Source organism: Sphaerodactylus townsendi, linkage group LG04 (genome assembly GCF_021028975.2).
Source record: "Sphaerodactylus townsendi isolate TG3544 linkage group LG04, MPM_Stown_v2.3, whole genome shotgun sequence".
Classification (NCBI taxonomy): domain Eukaryota; kingdom Metazoa; phylum Chordata; class Lepidosauria; order Squamata; family Sphaerodactylidae; genus Sphaerodactylus; species Sphaerodactylus townsendi.
In genome coordinates, this window is record NC_059428.1 from 122,489,882 (window position 1) to 122,506,645 (window position 16,764).

Consider the following 16,764-nt stretch of genomic DNA (forward strand, 5'->3'; position numbering starts at 1 on the left):
GGGGGGGGGGGGTGGGGGGGGGGGGGGGTGGGGGGGGGGGGGGGTGGGGGGGGGGGGGGGTGGGGGGGGGGGGGGGTGGGGGGGGGGGGGGGTGGGGGGGGGGGGGGGTGGGGGGGGGGGGGGGTGGGGGGGGGGGGGGGTGGGGGGGGGGGGGGGTGGGGGGGGGGGGGGGTGGGGGGGGGGGGGGGTGGGGGGGGGGGGGGGTGGGGGGGGGGGGGGGTGGGGGGGGGGGGGGGTGGGGGGGGGGGGGGGTGGGGGGGGGGGGGGGTGGGGGGGGGGGGGGGTGGGGGGGGGGGGGGGTGGGGGGGGGGGGGGGTGGGGGGGGGGGGGGGTGGGGGGGGGGGGGGGTGGGGGGGGGGGGGGGTGGGGGGGGGGGGGGGTGGGGGGGGGGGGGGGTGGGGGGGGGGGGGGGTGGGGGGGGGGGGGGGTGGGGGGGGGGGGGGGTGGGGGGGGGGGGGGGTGGGGGGGGGGGGGGGTGGGGGGGGGGGGGGGTGGGGGGGGGGGGGGGTGGGGGGGGGGGGGGGTGGGGGGGGGGGGGGGTGGGGGGGGGGGGGGGTGGGGGGGGGGGGGGGTGGGGGGGGGGGGGGGTGGGGGGGGGGGGGGGTGGGGGGGGGGGGGGGTGGGGGGGGGGGGGGGTGGGGGGGGGGGGGGGTGGGGGGGGGGGGGGGTGGGGGGGGGGGGGGGTGGGGGGGGGGGGGGGTGGGGGGGGGGGGGGGTGGGGGGGGGGGGGGGTGGGGGGGGGGGGGGGTGGGGGGGGGGGGGGGTGGGGGGGGGGGGGGGTGGGGGGGGGGGGGGGTGGGGGGGGGGGGGGGTGGGGGGGGGGGGGGGTGGGGGGGGGGGGGGGTGGGGGGGGGGGGGGGTGGGGGGGGGGGGGGGTGGGGGGGGGGGGGGGTGGGGGGGGGGGGGGGTGGGGGGGGGGGGGGGTGGGGGGGGGGGGGGGTGGGGGGGGGGGGGGGTGGGGGGGGGGGGGGGTGGGGGGGGGGGGGGGTGGGGGGGGGGGGGGGTGGGGGGGGGGGGGGGTGGGGGGGGGGGGGGGTGGGGGGGGGGGGGGGTGGGGGGGGGGGGGGGTGGGGGGGGGGGGGGGTGGGGGGGGGGGGGGGTGGGGGGGGGGGGGGGTGGGGGGGGGGGGGGGTGGGGGGGGGGGGGGGTGGGGGGGGGGGGGGGTGGGGGGGGGGGGGGGTGGGGGGGGGGGGGGGTGGGGGGGGGGGGGGGTGGGGGGGGGGGGGGGTGGGGGGGGGGGGGGGTGGGGGGGGGGGGGGGTGGGGGGGGGGGGGGGTGGGGGGGGGGGGGGGTGGGGGGGGGGGGGGGTGGGGGGGGGGGGGGGTGGGGGGGGGGGGGGGTGGGGGGGGGGGGGGGTGGGGGGGGGGGGGGGTGGGGGGGGGGGGGGGTGGGGGGGGGGGGGGGTGGGGGGGGGGGGGGGTGGGGGGGGGGGGGGGTGGGGGGGGGGGGGGGTGGGGGGGGGGGGGGGTGGGGGGGGGGGGGGGTGGGGGGGGGGGGGGGTGGGGGGGGGGGGGGGTGGGGGGGGGGGGGGGTGGGGGGGGGGGGGGGTGGGGGGGGGGGGGGGTGGGGGGGGGGGGGGGTGGGGGGGGGGGGGGGTGGGGGGGGGGGGGGGTGGGGGGGGGGGGGGGTGGGGGGGGGGGGGGGTGGGGGGGGGGGGGGGTGGGGGGGGGGGGGGGTGGGGGGGGGGGGGGGTGGGGGGGGGGGGGGGTGGGGGGGGGGGGGGGTGGGGGGGGGGGGGGGTGGGGGGGGGGGGGGGTGGGGGGGGGGGGGGGTGGGGGGGGGGGGGGGTGGGGGGGGGGGGGGGTGGGGGGGGGGGGGGGTGGGGGGGGGGGGGGGTGGGGGGGGGGGGGGGTGGGGGGGGGGGGGGGTGGGGGGGGGGGGGGGTGGGGGGGGGGGGGGGTGGGGGGGGGGGGGGGTGGGGGGGGGGGGGGGTGGGGGGGGGGGGGGGTGGGGGGGGGGGGGGGTGGGGGGGGGGGGGGGTGGGGGGGGGGGGGGGTGGGGGGGGGGGGGGGTGGGGGGGGGGGGGGGTGGGGGGGGGGGGGGGTGGGGGGGGGGGGGGGTGGGGGGGGGGGGGGGTGGGGGGGGGGGGGGGTGGGGGGGGGGGGGGGTGGGGGGGGGGGGGGGTGGGGGGGGGGGGGGGTGGGGGGGGGGGGGGGTGGGGGGGGGGGGGGGTGGGGGGGGGGGGGGGTGGGGGGGGGGGGGGGTGGGGGGGGGGGGGGGTGGGGGGGGGGGGGGGTGGGGGGGGGGGGGGGTGGGGGGGGGGGGGGGTGGGGGGGGGGGGGGGTGGGGGGGGGGGGGGGTGGGGGGGGGGGGGGGTGGGGGGGGGGGGGGGTGGGGGGGGGGGGGGGTGGGGGGGGGGGGGGGTGGGGGGGGGGGGGGGTGGGGGGGGGGGGGGGTGGGGGGGGGGGGGGGTGGGGGGGGGGGGGGGTGGGGGGGGGGGGGGGTGGGGGGGGGGGGGGGTGGGGGGGGGGGGGGGTGGGGGGGGGGGGGGGTGGGGGGGGGGGGGGGTGGGGGGGGGGGGGGGTGGGGGGGGGGGGGGGTGGGGGGGGGGGGGGGTGGGGGGGGGGGGGGGTGGGGGGGGGGGGGGGTGGGGGGGGGGGGGGGTGGGGGGGGGGGGGGGTGGGGGGGGGGGGGGGTGGGGGGGGGGGGGGGTGGGGGGGGGGGGGGGTGGGGGGGGGGGGGGGTGGGGGGGGGGGGGGGTGGGGGGGGGGGGGGGTGGGGGGGGGGGGGGGTGGGGGGGGGGGGGGGTGGGGGGGGGGGGGGGTGGGGGGGGGGGGGGGTGGGGGGGGGGGGGGGTGGGGGGGGGGGGGGGTGGGGGGGGGGGGGGGTGGGGGGGGGGGGGGGTGGGGGGGGGGGGGGGTGGGGGGGGGGGGGGGTGGGGGGGGGGGGGGGTGGGGGGGGGGGGGGGTGGGGGGGGGGGGGGGTGGGGGGGGGGGGGGGTGGGGGGGGGGGGGGGTGGGGGGGGGGGGGGGTGGGGGGGGGGGGGGGTGGGGGGGGGGGGGGGTGGGGGGGGGGGGGGGTGGGGGGGGGGGGGGGTGGGGGGGGGGGGGGGTGGGGGGGGGGGGGGGTGGGGGGGGGGGGGGGTGGGGGGGGGGGGGGGTGGGGGGGGGGGGGGGTGGGGGGGGGGGGGGGTGGGGGGGGGGGGGGGTGGGGGGGGGGGGGGGTGGGGGGGGGGGGGGGTGGGGGGGGGGGGGGGTGGGGGGGGGGGGGGGTGGGGGGGGGGGGGGGTGGGGGGGGGGGGGGGTGGGGGGGGGGGGGGGTGGGGGGGGGGGGGGGTGGGGGGGGGGGGGGGTGGGGGGGGGGGGGGGTGGGGGGGGGGGGGGGTGGGGGGGGGGGGGGGTGGGGGGGGGGGGGGGTGGGGGGGGGGGGGGGTGGGGGGGGGGGGGGGTGGGGGGGGGGGGGGGTGGGGGGGGGGGGGGGTGGGGGGGGGGGGGGGTGGGGGGGGGGGGGGGTGGGGGGGGGGGGGGGTGGGGGGGGGGGGGGGTGGGGGGGGGGGGGGGTGGGGGGGGGGGGGGGTGGGGGGGGGGGGGGGTGGGGGGGGGGGGGGGTGGGGGGGGGGGGGGGTGGGGGGGGGGGGGGGTGGGGGGGGGGGGGGGTGGGGGGGGGGGGGGGTGGGGGGGGGGGGGGGTGGGGGGGGGGGGGGGTGGGGGGGGGGGGGGGTGGGGGGGGGGGGGGGTGGGGGGGGGGGGGGGTGGGGGGGGGGGGGGGTGGGGGGGGGGGGGGGTGGGGGGGGGGGGGGGTGGGGGGGGGGGGGGGTGGGGGGGGGGGGGGGTGGGGGGGGGGGGGGGTGGGGGGGGGGGGGGGTGGGGGGGGGGGGGGGTGGGGGGGGGGGGGGGTGGGGGGGGGGGGGGGTGGGGGGGGGGGGGGGTGGGGGGGGGGGGGGGTGGGGGGGGGGGGGGGTGGGGGGGGGGGGGGGTGGGGGGGGGGGGGGGTGGGGGGGGGGGGGGGTGGGGGGGGGGGGGGGTGGGGGGGGGGGGGGGTGGGGGGGGGGGGGGGTGGGGGGGGGGGGGGGTGGGGGGGGGGGGGGGTGGGGGGGGGGGGGGGTGGGGGGGGGGGGGGGTGGGGGGGGGGGGGGGTGGGGGGGGGGGGGGGTGGGGGGGGGGGGGGGTGGGGGGGGGGGGGGGTGGGGGGGGGGGGGGGTGGGGGGGGGGGGGGGTGGGGGGGGGGGGGGGTGGGGGGGGGGGGGGGTGGGGGGGGGGGGGGGTGGGGGGGGGGGGGGGTGGGGGGGGGGGGGGGTGGGGGGGGGGGGGGGTGGGGGGGGGGGGGGGTGGGGGGGGGGGGGGGTGGGGGGGGGGGGGGGTGGGGGGGGGGGGGGGTGGGGGGGGGGGGGGGTGGGGGGGGGGGGGGGTGGGGGGGGGGGGGGGTGGGGGGGGGGGGGGGTGGGGGGGGGGGGGGGTGGGGGGGGGGGGGGGTGGGGGGGGGGGGGGGTGGGGGGGGGGGGGGGTGGGGGGGGGGGGGGGTGGGGGGGGGGGGGGGTGGGGGGGGGGGGGGGTGGGGGGGGGGGGGGGTGGGGGGGGGGGGGGGTGGGGGGGGGGGGGGGTGGGGGGGGGGGGGGGTGGGGGGGGGGGGGGGTGGGGGGGGGGGGGGGTGGGGGGGGGGGGGGGTGGGGGGGGGGGGGGGTGGGGGGGGGGGGGGGTGGGGGGGGGGGGGGGTGGGGGGGGGGGGGGGTGGGGGGGGGGGGGGGTGGGGGGGGGGGGGGGTGGGGGGGGGGGGGGGTGGGGGGGGGGGGGGGTGGGGGGGGGGGGGGGTGGGGGGGGGGGGGGGTGGGGGGGGGGGGGGGTGGGGGGGGGGGGGGGTGGGGGGGGGGGGGGGTGGGGGGGGGGGGGGGTGGGGGGGGGGGGGGGTGGGGGGGGGGGGGGGTGGGGGGGGGGGGGGGTGGGGGGGGGGGGGGGTGGGGGGGGGGGGGGGTGGGGGGGGGGGGGGGTGGGGGGGGGGGGGGGTGGGGGGGGGGGGGGGTGGGGGGGGGGGGGGGTGGGGGGGGGGGGGGGTGGGGGGGGGGGGGGGTGGGGGGGGGGGGGGGTGGGGGGGGGGGGGGGTGGGGGGGGGGGGGGGTGGGGGGGGGGGGGGGTGGGGGGGGGGGGGGGTGGGGGGGGGGGGGGGTGGGGGGGGGGGGGGGTGGGGGGGGGGGGGGGTGGGGGGGGGGGGGGGTGGGGGGGGGGGGGGGTGGGGGGGGGGGGGGGTGGGGGGGGGGGGGGGTGGGGGGGGGGGGGGGTGGGGGGGGGGGGGGGTGGGGGGGGGGGGGGGTGGGGGGGGGGGGGGGTGGGGGGGGGGGGGGGTGGGGGGGGGGGGGGGTGGGGGGGGGGGGGGGTGGGGGGGGGGGGGGGTGGGGGGGGGGGGGGGTGGGGGGGGGGGGGGGTGGGGGGGGGGGGGGGTGGGGGGGGGGGGGGGTGGGGGGGGGGGGGGGTGGGGGGGGGGGGGGGTGGGGGGGGGGGGGGGTGGGGGGGGGGGGGGGTGGGGGGGGGGGGGGGTGGGGGGGGGGGGGGGTGGGGGGGGGGGGGGGTGGGGGGGGGGGGGGGTGGGGGGGGGGGGGGGTGGGGGGGGGGGGGGGTGGGGGGGGGGGGGGGTGGGGGGGGGGGGGGGTGGGGGGGGGGGGGGGTGGGGGGGGGGGGGGGTGGGGGGGGGGGGGGGTGGGGGGGGGGGGGGGTGGGGGGGGGGGGGGGTGGGGGGGGGGGGGGGTGGGGGGGGGGGGGGGTGGGGGGGGGGGGGGGTGGGGGGGGGGGGGGGTGGGGGGGGGGGGGGGTGGGGGGGGGGGGGGGTGGGGGGGGGGGGGGGTGGGGGGGGGGGGGGGTGGGGGGGGGGGGGGGTGGGGGGGGGGGGGGGTGGGGGGGGGGGGGGGTGGGGGGGGGGGGGGGTGGGGGGGGGGGGGGGTGGGGGGGGGGGGGGGTGGGGGGGGGGGGGGGTGGGGGGGGGGGGGGGTGGGGGGGGGGGGGGGTGGGGGGGGGGGGGGGTGGGGGGGGGGGGGGGTGGGGGGGGGGGGGGGTGGGGGGGGGGGGGGGTGGGGGGGGGGGGGGGTGGGGGGGGGGGGGGGTGGGGGGGGGGGGGGGTGGGGGGGGGGGGGGGTGGGGGGGGGGGGGGGTGGGGGGGGGGGGGGGTGGGGGGGGGGGGGGGTGGGGGGGGGGGGGGGTGGGGGGGGGGGGGGGTGGGGGGGGGGGGGGGTGGGGGGGGGGGGGGGTGGGGGGGGGGGGGGGTGGGGGGGGGGGGGGGTGGGGGGGGGGGGGGGTGGGGGGGGGGGGGGGTGGGGGGGGGGGGGGGTGGGGGGGGGGGGGGGTGGGGGGGGGGGGGGGTGGGGGGGGGGGGGGGTGGGGGGGGGGGGGGGTGGGGGGGGGGGGGGGTGGGGGGGGGGGGGGGTGGGGGGGGGGGGGGGTGGGGGGGGGGGGGGGTGGGGGGGGGGGGGGGTGGGGGGGGGGGGGGGTGGGGGGGGGGGGGGGTGGGGGGGGGGGGGGGTGGGGGGGGGGGGGGGTGGGGGGGGGGGGGGGTGGGGGGGGGGGGGGGTGGGGGGGGGGGGGGGTGGGGGGGGGGGGGGGTGGGGGGGGGGGGGGGTGGGGGGGGGGGGGGGTGGGGGGGGGGGGGGGTGGGGGGGGGGGGGGGTGGGGGGGGGGGGGGGTGGGGGGGGGGGGGGGTGGGGGGGGGGGGGGGTGGGGGGGGGGGGGGGTGGGGGGGGGGGGGGGTGGGGGGGGGGGGGGGTGGGGGGGGGGGGGGGTGGGGGGGGGGGGGGGTGGGGGGGGGGGGGGGTGGGGGGGGGGGGGGGTGGGGGGGGGGGGGGGTGGGGGGGGGGGGGGGTGGGGGGGGGGGGGGGTGGGGGGGGGGGGGGGTGGGGGGGGGGGGGGGTGGGGGGGGGGGGGGGTGGGGGGGGGGGGGGGTGGGGGGGGGGGGGGGTGGGGGGGGGGGGGGGTGGGGGGGGGGGGGGGTGGGGGGGGGGGGGGGTGGGGGGGGGGGGGGGTGGGGGGGGGGGGGGGTGGGGGGGGGGGGGGGTGGGGGGGGGGGGGGGTGGGGGGGGGGGGGGGTGGGGGGGGGGGGGGGTGGGGGGGGGGGGGGGTGGGGGGGGGGGGGGGTGGGGGGGGGGGGGGGTGGGGGGGGGGGGGGGTGGGGGGGGGGGGGGGTGGGGGGGGGGGGGGGTGGGGGGGGGGGGGGGTGGGGGGGGGGGGGGGTGGGGGGGGGGGGGGGTGGGGGGGGGGGGGGGTGGGGGGGGGGGGGGGTGGGGGGGGGGGGGGGTGGGGGGGGGGGGGGGTGGGGGGGGGGGGGGGTGGGGGGGGGGGGGGGTGGGGGGGGGGGGGGGTGGGGGGGGGGGGGGGTGGGGGGGGGGGGGGGTGGGGGGGGGGGGGGGTGGGGGGGGGGGGGGGTGGGGGGGGGGGGGGGTGGGGGGGGGGGGGGGTGGGGGGGGGGGGGGGTGGGGGGGGGGGGGGGTGGGGGGGGGGGGGGGTGGGGGGGGGGGGGGGTGGGGGGGGGGGGGGGTGGGGGGGGGGGGGGGTGGGGGGGGGGGGGGGTGGGGGGGGGGGGGGGTGGGGGGGGGGGGGGGTGGGGGGGGGGGGGGGTGGGGGGGGGGGGGGGTGGGGGGGGGGGGGGGTGGGGGGGGGGGGGGGTGGGGGGGGGGGGGGGTGGGGGGGGGGGGGGGTGGGGGGGGGGGGGGGTGGGGGGGGGGGGGGGTGGGGGGGGGGGGGGGTGGGGGGGGGGGGGGGTGGGGGGGGGGGGGGGTGGGGGGGGGGGGGGGTGGGGGGGGGGGGGGGTGGGGGGGGGGGGGGGTGGGGGGGGGGGGGGGTGGGGGGGGGGGGGGGTGGGGGGGGGGGGGGGTGGGGGGGGGGGGGGGTGGGGGGGGGGGGGGGTGGGGGGGGGGGGGGGTGGGGGGGGGGGGGGGTGGGGGGGGGGGGGGGTGGGGGGGGGGGGGGGTGGGGGGGGGGGGGGGTGGGGGGGGGGGGGGGTGGGGGGGGGGGGGGGTGGGGGGGGGGGGGGGTGGGGGGGGGGGGGGGTGGGGGGGGGGGGGGGTGGGGGGGGGGGGGGGTGGGGGGGGGGGGGGGTGGGGGGGGGGGGGGGTGGGGGGGGGGGGGGGTGGGGGGGGGGGGGGGTGGGGGGGGGGGGGGGTGGGGGGGGGGGGGGGTGGGGGGGGGGGGGGGTGGGGGGGGGGGGGGGTGGGGGGGGGGGGGGGTGGGGGGGGGGGGGGGTGGGGGGGGGGGGGGGTGGGGGGGGGGGGGGGTGGGGGGGGGGGGGGGTGGGGGGGGGGGGGGGTGGGGGGGGGGGGGGGTGGGGGGGGGGGGGGGTGGGGGGGGGGGGGGGTGGGGGGGGGGGGGGGTGGGGGGGGGGGGGGGTGGGGGGGGGGGGGGGTGGGGGGGGGGGGGGGTGGGGGGGGGGGGGGGTGGGGGGGGGGGGGGGTGGGGGGGGGGGGGGGTGGGGGGGGGGGGGGGTGGGGGGGGGGGGGGGTGGGGGGGGGGGGGGGTGGGGGGGGGGGGGGGTGGGGGGGGGGGGGGGTGGGGGGGGGGGGGGGTGGGGGGGGGGGGGGGTGGGGGGGGGGGGGGGTGGGGGGGGGGGGGGGTGGGGGGGGGGGGGGGTGGGGGGGGGGGGGGGTGGGGGGGGGGGGGGGTGGGGGGGGGGGGGGGTGGGGGGGGGGGGGGGTGGGGGGGGGGGGGGGTGGGGGGGGGGGGGGGTGGGGGGGGGGGGGGGTGGGGGGGGGGGGGGGTGGGGGGGGGGGGGGGTGGGGGGGGGGGGGGGTGGGGGGGGGGGGGGGTGGGGGGGGGGGGGGGTGGGGGGGGGGGGGGGTGGGGGGGGGGGGGGGTGGGGGGGGGGGGGGGTGGGGGGGGGGGGGGGTGGGGGGGGGGGGGGGTGGGGGGGGGGGGGGGTGGGGGGGGGGGGGGGTGGGGGGGGGGGGGGGTGGGGGGGGGGGGGGGTGGGGGGGGGGGGGGGTGGGGGGGGGGGGGGGTGGGGGGGGGGGGGGGTGGGGGGGGGGGGGGGTGGGGGGGGGGGGGGGTGGGGGGGGGGGGGGGTGGGGGGGGGGGGGGGTGGGGGGGGGGGGGGGTGGGGGGGGGGGGGGGTGGGGGGGGGGGGGGGTGGGGGGGGGGGGGGGTGGGGGGGGGGGGGGGTGGGGGGGGGGGGGGGTGGGGGGGGGGGGGGGTGGGGGGGGGGGGGGGTGGGGGGGGGGGGGGGTGGGGGGGGGGGGGGGTGGGGGGGGGGGGGGGTGGGGGGGGGGGGGGGTGGGGGGGGGGGGGGGTGGGGGGGGGGGGGGGTGGGGGGGGGGGGGGGTGGGGGGGGGGGGGGGTGGGGGGGGGGGGGGGTGGGGGGGGGGGGGGGTGGGGGGGGGGGGGGGTGGGGGGGGGGGGGGGTGGGGGGGGGGGGGGGTGGGGGGGGGGGGGGGTGGGGGGGGGGGGGGGTGGGGGGGGGGGGGGGTGGGGGGGGGGGGGGGTGGGGGGGGGGGGGGGTGGGGGGGGGGGGGGGTGGGGGGGGGGGGGGGTGGGGGGGGGGGGGGGTGGGGGGGGGGGGGGGTGGGGGGGGGGGGGGGTGGGGGGGGGGGGGGGTGGGGGGGGGGGGGGGTGGGGGGGGGGGGGGGTGGGGGGGGGGGGGGGTGGGGGGGGGGGGGGGTGGGGGGGGGGGGGGGTGGGGGGGGGGGGGGGTGGGGGGGGGGGGGGGTGGGGGGGGGGGGGGGTGGGGGGGGGGGGGGGTGGGGGGGGGGGGGGGTGGGGGGGGGGGGGGGTGGGGGGGGGGGGGGGTGGGGGGGGGGGGGGGTGGGGGGGGGGGGGGGTGGGGGGGGGGGGGGGTGGGGGGGGGGGGGGGTGGGGGGGGGGGGGGGTGGGGGGGGGGGGGGGTGGGGGGGGGGGGGGGTGGGGGGGGGGGGGGGTGGGGGGGGGGGGGGGTGGGGGGGGGGGGGGGTGGGGGGGGGGGGGGGTGGGGGGGGGGGGGGGTGGGGGGGGGGGGGGGTGGGGGGGGGGGGGGGTGGGGGGGGGGGGGGGTGGGGGGGGGGGGGGGTGGGGGGGGGGGGGGGTGGGGGGGGGGGGGGGTGGGGGGGGGGGGGGGTGGGGGGGGGGGGGGGTGGGGGGGGGGGGGGGTGGGGGGGGGGGGGGGTGGGGGGGGGGGGGGGTGGGGGGGGGGGGGGGTGGGGGGGGGGGGGGGTGGGGGGGGGGGGGGGTGGGGGGGGGGGGGGGTGGGGGGGGGGGGGGGTGGGGGGGGGGGGGGGTGGGGGGGGGGGGGGGTGGGGGGGGGGGGGGGTGGGGGGGGGGGGGGGTGGGGGGGGGGGGGGGTGGGGGGGGGGGGGGGTGGGGGGGGGGGGGGGTGGGGGGGGGGGGGGGTGGGGGGGGGGGGGGGTGGGGGGGGGGGGGGGTGGGGGGGGGGGGGGGTGGGGGGGGGGGGGGGTGGGGGGGGGGGGGGGTGGGGGGGGGGGGGGGTGGGGGGGGGGGGGGGTGGGGGGGGGGGGGGGTGGGGGGGGGGGGGGGTGGGGGGGGGGGGGGGTGGGGGGGGGGGGGGGTGGGGGGGGGGGGGGGTGGGGGGGGGGGGGGGTGGGGGGGGGGGGGGGTGGGGGGGGGGGGGGGTGGGGGGGGGGGGGGGTGGGGGGGGGGGGGGGTGGGGGGGGGGGGGGGTGGGGGGGGGGGGGGGTGGGGGGGGGGGGGGGTGGGGGGGGGGGGGGGTGGGGGGGGGGGGGGGTGGGGGGGGGGGGGGGTGGGGGGGGGGGGGGGTGGGGGGGGGGGGGGGTGGGGGGGGGGGGGGGTGGGGGGGGGGGGGGGTGGGGGGGGGGGGGGGTGGGGGGGGGGGGGGGTGGGGGGGGGGGGGGGTGGGGGGGGGGGGGGGTGGGGGGGGGGGGGGGTGGGGGGGGGGGGGGGTGGGGGGGGGGGGGGGTGGGGGGGGGGGGGGGTGGGGGGGGGGGGGGGTGGGGGGGGGGGGGGGTGGGGGGGGGGGGGGGTGGGGGGGGGGGGGGGTGGGGGGGGGGGGGGGTGGGGGGGGGGGGGGGTGGGGGGGGGGGGGGGTGGGGGGGGGGGGGGGTGGGGGGGGGGGGGGGTGGGGGGGGGGGGGGGTGGGGGGGGGGGGGGGTGGGGGGGGGGGGGGGTGGGGGGGGGGGGGGGTGGGGGGGGGGGGGGGTGGGGGGGGGGGGGGGTGGGGGGGGGGGGGGGTGGGGGGGGGGGGGGGTGGGGGGGGGGGGGGGTGGGGGGGGGGGGGGGTGGGGGGGGGGGGGGGTGGGGGGGGGGGGGGGTGGGGGGGGGGGGGGGTGGGGGGGGGGGGGGGTGGGGGGGGGGGGGGGTGGGGGGGGGGGGGGGTGGGGGGGGGGGGGGGTGGGGGGGGGGGGGGGTGGGGGGGGGGGGGGGTGGGGGGGGGGGGGGGTGGGGGGGGGGGGGGGTGGGGGGGGGGGGGGGTGGGGGGGGGGGGGGGTGGGGGGGGGGGGGGGTGGGGGGGGGGGGGGGTGGGGGGGGGGGGGGGTGGGGGGGGGGGGGGGTGGGGGGGGGGGGGGGTGGGGGGGGGGGGGGGTGGGGGGGGGGGGGGGTGGGGGGGGGGGGGGGTGGGGGGGGGGGGGGGTGGGGGGGGGGGGGGGTGGGGGGGGGGGGGGGTGGGGGGGGGGGGGGGTGGGGGGGGGGGGGGGTGGGGGGGGGGGGGGGTGGGGGGGGGGGGGGGTGGGGGGGGGGGGGGGTGGGGGGGGGGGGGGGTGGGGGGGGGGGGGGGTGGGGGGGGGGGGGGGTGGGGGGGGGGGGGGGTGGGGGGGGGGGGGGGTGGGGGGGGGGGGGGGTGGGGGGGGGGGGGGGTGGGGGGGGGGGGGGGTGGGGGGGGGGGGGGGTGGGGGGGGGGGGGGGTGGGGGGGGGGGGGGGTGGGGGGGGGGGGGGGTGGGGGGGGGGGGGGGTGGGGGGGGGGGGGGGTGGGGGGGGGGGGGGGTGGGGGGGGGGGGGGGTGGGGGGGGGGGGGGGTGGGGGGGGGGGGGGGTGGGGGGGGGGGGGGGTGGGGGGGGGGGGGGGTGGGGGGGGGGGGGGGTGGGGGGGGGGGGGGGTGGGGGGGGGGGGGGGTGGGGGGGGGGGGGGGTGGGGGGGGGGGGGGGTGGGGGGGGGGGGGGGTGGGGGGGGGGGGGGGTGGGGGGGGGGGGGGGTGGGGGGGGGGGGGGGTGGGGGGGGGGGGGGGTGGGGGGGGGGGGGGGTGGGGGGGGGGGGGGGTGGGGGGGGGGGGGGGTGGGGGGGGGGGGGGGTGGGGGGGGGGGGGGGTGGGGGGGGGGGGGGGTGGGGGGGGGGGGGGGTGGGGGGGGGGGGGGGTGGGGGGGGGGGGGGGTGGGGGGGGGGGGGGGTGGGGGGGGGGGGGGGTGGGGGGGGGGGGGGGTGGGGGGGGGGGGGGGTGGGGGGGGGGGGGGGTGGGGGGGGGGGGGGGTGGGGGGGGGGGGGGGTGGGGGGGGGGGGGGGTGGGGGGGGGGGGGGGTGGGGGGGGGGGGGGGTGGGGGGGGGGGGGGGTGGGGGGGGGGGGGGGTGGGGGGGGGGGGGGGTGGGGGGGGGGGGGGGTGGGGGGGGGGGGGGGTGGGGGGGGGGGGGGGTGGGGGGGGGGGGGGGTGGGGGGGGGGGGGGGTGGGGGGGGGGGGGGGTGGGGGGGGGGGGGGGTGGGGGGGGGGGGGGGTGGGGGGGGGGGGGGGTGGGGGGGGGGGGGGGTGGGGGGGGGGGGGGGTGGGGGGGGGGGGGGGTGGGGGGGGGGGGGGGTGGGGGGGGGGGGGGGTGGGGGGGGGGGGGGGTGGGGGGGGGGGGGGGTGGGGGGGGGGGGGGGTGGGGGGGGGGGGGGGTGGGGGGGGGGGGGGGTGGGGGGGGGGGGGGGTGGGGGGGGGGGGGGGTGGGGGGGGGGGGGGGTGGGGGGGGGGGGGGGTGGGGGGGGGGGGGGGTGGGGGGGGGGGGGGGTGGGGGGGGGGGGGGGTGGGGGGGGGGGGGGGTGGGGGGGGGGGGGGGTGGGGGGGGGGGGGGGTGGGGGGGGGGGGGGGTGGGGGGGGGGGGGGGTGGGGGGGGGGGGGGGTGGGGGGGGGGGGGGGTGGGGGGGGGGGGGGGTGGGGGGGGGGGGGGGTGGGGGGGGGGGGGGGTGGGGGGGGGGGGGGGTGGGGGGGGGGGGGGGTGGGGGGGGGGGGGGGTGGGGGGGGGGGGGGGTGGGGGGGGGGGGGGGTGGGGGGGGGGGGGGGTGGGGGGGGGGGGGGGTGGGGGGGGGGGGGGGTGGGGGGGGGGGGGGGTGGGGGGGGGGGGGGGTGGGGGGGGGGGGGGGTGGGGGGGGGGGGGGGTGGGGGGGGGGGGGGGTGGGGGGGGGGGGGGGTGGGGGGGGGGGGGGGTGGGGGGGGGGGGGGGTGGGGGGGGGGGGGGGTGGGGGGGGGGGGGGGTGGGGGGGGGGGGGGGTGGGGGGGGGGGGGGGTGGGGGGGGGGGGGGGTGGGGGGGGGGGGGGGTGGGGGGGGGGGGGGGTGGGGGGGGGGGGGGGTGGGGGGGGGGGGGGGTGGGGGGGGGGGGGGGTGGGGGGGGGGGGGGGTGGGGGGGGGGGGGGGTGGGGGGGGGGGGGGGTGGGGGGGGGGGGGGGTGGGGGGGGGGGGGGGTGGGGGGGGGGGGGGGTGGGGGGGGGGGGGGGTGGGGGGGGGGGGGGGTGGGGGGGGGGGGGGGTGGGGGGGGGGGGGGGTGGGGGGGGGGGGGGGTGGGGGGGGGGGGGGGTGGGGGGGGGGGGGGGTGGGGGGGGGGGGGGGTGGGGGGGGGGGGGGGTGGGGGGGGGGGGGGGTGGGGGGGGGGGGGGGTGGGGGGGGGGGGGGGTGGGGGGGGGGGGGGGTGGGGGGGGGGGGGGGTGGGGGGGGGGGGGGGTGGGGGGGGGGGGGGGTGGGGGGGGGGGGGGGTGGGGGGGGGGGGGGGTGGGGGGGGGGGGGGGTGGGGGGGGGGGGGGGTGGGGGGGGGGGGGGGTGGGGGGGGGGGGGGGTGGGGGGGGGGGGGGGTGGGGGGGGGGGGGGGTGGGGGGGGGGGGGGGTGGGGGGGGGGGGGGGTGGGGGGGGGGGGGGGTGGGGGGGGGGGGGGGTGGGGGGGGGGGGGGGTGGGGGGGGGGGGGGGTGGGGGGGGGGGGGGGTGGGGGGGGGGGGGGGTGGGGGGGGGGGGGGGTGGGGGGGGGGGGGGGTGGGGGGGGGGGGGGGTGGGGGGGGGGGGGGGTGGGGGGGGGGGGGGGTGGGGGGGGGGGGGGGTGGGGGGGGGGGGGGGTGGGGGGGGGGGGGGGTGGGGGGGGGGGGGGGTGGGGGGGGGGGGGGGCTGATGGGAATTGTAGTTCCTGAACATCTGGAGAGCCGCAGGTTCCCTACCCCTGACCTAGACTCTTGTTTTCTACACGAATGAATATTTTCAGAGGGTAAGAAATCCCTTGCCTTTGGTCAAGTCTTAGGTCATGCCATCAGATCTTCTGACAAATTCTAATATATTGATTTCATGTGGGAGTCTCCTTTTTAAGTGTCTTTTGATGCTTCGGTCAGCAATGGCATATGCCCTGGGAGCAGGATACATTCTCTGACTGGTTTCTGAAAAACCACCATCCTTATTTAAATAGCTTATTTGGGAAAAAAATTTACACCACCTCTCCAGGGAACATGCCTGAGGCAGTCTACAAAAGGGAATGAATTAAATATGGTGACGGGATGAATGGACATAAATATGGCCTTCAGTTTGCAAGGCCGAAGAAGGCTGTTAACAACCAGATTTTGGAAGGACATTGATTCATGGGTTGTCATAAGTCAGAAACAACTTGATGGGACTTAACACACCTGCATAGATGTAGTTAAGAAAGAGATTACCGGTATATATGTTTATATATGTTTCTTCCCAGCTCTCCAATGTCCCACCTCATTCTAATTCACAGGCAGAAAGGACTGTAATTCTGCTGTTAGAATGAGGTGGGACAATGGAGGGCTGGGAAGAAACATATATAAAGTGTGTGTGTGTGTGTACACACACACACACATATCAAAAACTACAAGAAAAAAAGGAACAGGAAAGGAAAAGGGCAGTTATAGGTATGCAGGCAAGGGATGAGCTTCAAAACCAGCAGGAGGCCTAGGGAAGAGAGAGAGAGAGATCTTTGCACACAGAACCGGAAAGTATGTAAACCGTGCTGCAGGCATGATCGGGAAGGATTGGGAAACCAAGGGTGGCTGCTCTGTAATTTGCCACATGCCTGGTTAGTCATAAACCAGGCAGTCTGGCTCAAAAACAGCATAACCTCAGAAGTGAGCCACAAGTGCCTTTCTTGTGCTCTGGAAGGCGTGCTCATCTGTGTGCGGGAAGCCAGTGGAGTCATGTGCAAATTCAGAGTGACCTAGCTTCATTTGAAGCTTGAGAGATGTTCTTTGAGATGGCTTTTGATGCATTCTTTTATCCTATCACTTCTGAGAGGGATTGAGGTGTATATGGGAGAGAGGAGGGGACAGTAACAAAGCAAGGTTGCCATAGAAAGGGATGGGATTTCTGGGGACCCACTGCATGTGCTAGAGCGCACCTGTGTGAGTGTTTTGGTAGGAGAATGCTTTTCTTGCAGTCAATCCGTGAAACTATGTATTGCTTGGACTACCCTGGCTAAGTGTTTTAATAGATCTCCAGACAACCTCATGTGAAGCTGTTGAATGCTGGAAAAGGCTTTTTCTTAATGACTAATGCTTGTGTGGACAGACTAGTGAAATATTGTGTTGTGCTGGAATATCTTCGTTGTTTGCCTGTTTATTTGCACACTCAGTGGGATATGCTACTCGGTACCCTGAAACCCTATCACAGTCTGGGACCCACCTGTCTGGAAGGATGGTATGTCATCCCCACGACCCCATACCTCAGGTGTACAATTCAGATATACAGGTGTACAGTCTCAGTCTACCCACTACTAGGATTAGGGTCTAAATGTTGTTTAGCTTTCTTCTGCTGTTCTGACATTGTACTTAACCTGCACTGTGTCCTACATGGAAAGCAGAGTCCCTGTGCTGGTGACAGAATGGAGTCCAAAGCCTTTTAGTTTCCTAAGGCTTGGTGGTCATGACCAAGCTCTGTTTAACACATTTTGTGTTGATATATTCTCTCCCTTTTTAGACTTTAGTGATCTGATCTGTTTTCAGATGCTGCTGGGGTATTCTCAACCTCTGAGCTGAAAAGGCAGGAGACAGACGTTTAAATAAGTCAGTCAACAAAACAGGAGCTAGTAACCTTTAAAGATTTATTTACAAGTACAGAGAGTCATTGGATCCTGCCCCCTTGTAGCCACGGGAATTAGGAAGGGGTAGGCCTGAGTTTTGGCCCAGTCTAGTCTGATGTGGTCTCATCTCAGAAGCTAGGCAGGGTTAGTATTTAGGACCCTGGTTAATATTTAGATGGGAGATCACCAAGGAAAAACAGGGTCATGATGCAAACCACCTCTGCTAGTCTTTTGCCTAGAAAATTCTACTGGGTTGTCATACGTCAGCTATGACTTGATGGCACGCAAAAGACCTTGGTGGAAAAAGTTATATAAACTCTGCATGGCCTCCAAAAATGCGGGAAGTAGTGAGGTAAGGGGAGAAGAAGAAAGTAAGTCCAGGAAAACAGAAGGTATTTTGGGAACTGAGATGCACAAACAACTTTAGCCATCTGTGTCTTGCTGGAATTTTTACCCATGTCAGTATCAGATTTCTCCACACTTCTGCCAAACATTATATACTGGATGCTTCATTTAACGTCTAGCTATTGTTTTCAATAAATCTGATCAATATAGAGCCACATTAGTCAGTTAAGGAATAAATAACCTGAGACCAGTAAATACAATAAGTTGGATCCTGCAAAAAGTCTCTGCTGAAGAAAGAAGAGTTTGGATTTAT